Source organism: Petromyzon marinus, unplaced genomic scaffold (genome assembly GCF_048934315.1).
Source record: "Petromyzon marinus isolate PM22_M1 ecotype Great Lakes invasive population unplaced genomic scaffold, UKy_Petmar_22M1.pri1.0 PM_G_Scaffold_18, whole genome shotgun sequence".
Lineage (NCBI taxonomy): Eukaryota > Metazoa > Chordata > Hyperoartia > Petromyzontiformes > Petromyzontidae > Petromyzon > Petromyzon marinus.
Genome location: NW_027422739.1, coordinates 1,865,001 through 1,867,500, shown reverse-complemented (window position 1 = coordinate 1,867,500; position 2,500 = coordinate 1,865,001).

The following is a 2,500-nucleotide window of genomic DNA, read 5'->3' as shown; positions in this document are numbered from 1 at the left end:
TGTGGCTCACGGGGCTGTTCGGGTCGCACAGAAATCCCTGGGAATGGGAAAACGGGTCATTTTCGTGTTGCCACATTGCGTACGAACCGCATGAAACTTCCAGAGGCATTTGCAGCAGGAATGCATGTGCACTCAAAAACTTCTATATGTTTCACGGATAGACCCCGTGAAACGCTAGAAATTGGCGGGGATGTGTCTCTTGTGGCTCACGGGGCTGTTAGGGTGGCACAGAACTCCCTCGGAATGGGAAAAGGGGTCATTTTCGTGTTGCCACATTGCATAGGAACGCCATGAAACTTCCAGAGGCATTTGCAGCAGAAAGGCACGTGCACTCAAAAATTTTAATATTTTTCACGCATAGACCCCGTCAAACGCTAGAAGTTGGCGGGGATGTCTCTCTTGTGGCTCACGGGGCTGTTAGGGTCGCACAGAAATGCCTCGGAATGGGAAAACGGGTCATTTTTGTGTGGCCACATTGCATAGGAACGGCATGAAACTTCCAGAGGCATTTGCAGCAGGAATGCATGTGCACTCAAAAACGTCTATATTTTTCACGGATAGACCCCGTGAAACGCTATAAATTGGCGGGGATGTCTCTCTTGTGGCTCACGGGCGCTGTTAGTTAGGGTCGCACAGAAATCCCTCGGAATGGGAAAAGGGGTCATTTTCGTGTTGCCACATTGCGTACGAACGGCATGAAACTTCCAGAGGCATCTGCAGCAGAAATGCATGTGCACTCAAAAACGTCTATATTTTTCACGGATAGACCCCGTGAAACGCTAGAAATTGGCGGGGATGTGTCTCTTGTGGCTCACGGGGCTGTTAGGGTCGCACAGAAATCCCTCGGAATGGGAAAACGGGTCATTTTCGTGTTGCCACAATTGGCATACGAACGGCATGAAACTTCCAGAGGCATTTGCAGCAGAAATGCATGTGCACTCAAAAACGTGAATATTTTTTCACGGATAGACCCCGTCAAACGCTCGAATTTGGCGGGGATGTTTCTCTTGTGGGTCACGGGGCTGTTCGGCTCGCACAGAACTCCCTTGGTCCACCTGATTCGTGCATACAGGCAGCAACTAAAACTCTGTAAACCTGCTGTGAGGACATCTAAACAGTGGACCAGTGAGGCTGTGGAAGATTTGCGGGCGTGCTTAGACTGTACTGACTGGGATATGTTCACGACTGCTACCAATAGTCTGGATGAACTCACAGAGGCTGTGTACATCAGCTTCTGTGAGGACTGCTGTATCCCAACACGTACCAGGGTGAACTTTAACAACAACAAGCCCTGGTTCTCAGCAAAGCTCAAAAGGTTGAGGTTGGAGAAGGAGGAAGCGTTTAGGAGTGGGGATAGAGACAGATTCAAGGAGTCGAAGAACAGGTTTAGCAAAGCGGTGAGAGAGGCTAAACGACTGTACTCAGAGACACTAAAACACCAGTTCTCTACTAACGACGCTGCTTCTGTCTGCCAAAGGGCTCAGGCACATCACCAACTACAAACCCAGAGCGCCCCACACCACTAACGACTCCCGCCTAGCCAACGACCTGAACGAGTTCTACCGTAGATTTGAAAGACAATTGGACTGTCCTGAACCACCCCTTCCCACCCAAGAGGCCCCATCCCCCACCCATACTACAGAAACGACTCTCTCCTTTCAGGAGGGAGAAGTTAATGGGCTTTTCAAGAGGCAGAATCCACGCAAAGCAGCCGGGCCGGACTCTGTCTCTCCAGCCACCCTCAGGCACTGCGCTGACCAGCTGTCTCCGGTGTTCACCAACATCTTTAACACCTCCCTGGAGACATGCCATGTACCAGCCTGTCTCAAGTCCTCCACCATCATCGCTGTGCCCAAAAAGCTAAGGCCAACAGGACTAAATGATTACAGACCGGTCGCCCTTACATCTGTGGTAATGAAGTCTTTTGAGCGCCTGCTCCTGGCACACCTCAAAGCCATCACAGACCCTCTCCTGGACCCCCTTCAGTTTGCCTACAGAGCCAACAGGTCTGTGGACGACGCAGTTAACATGGCCCTCCACTTCACCCTACAGCATGTGGACGCCCCAGCATCCTACGCCAGGATCCTGTTTGTGGACTTCAGCTCTGCCTTCAACACCATCATCCCTGCCCTGCTTCAGGACAAGCTCTTCCAGCTGAACGTGCCCTACTCCACCTGCAGGTGGATCACAGACTTCCTCTCTGACAGGAAGCAGTGCGTTAAGCCGGGAACAGAAGTCTCTGACTCCAGGTCCATCAGCACGGGAACTCCTCAGGGCTGCGTCCTTTGCCCACTGCTCTTCTCCCTGTATACCAACAGCTGCGCCTCCAATCATCTGTCCGTCAAACTCTTGAAGTTTGTCGGACGACACCACCCTCATTGGGCTGATCTCTGGTGGGGATGAGTCTGACTATAGGTGGGAAGCTGACAACCTGGTGACCTGGTGTAGCCAGAACAACTTAGAGCTAAATGCTCTAAGGACAGTTGAGATGGTTGTGGAC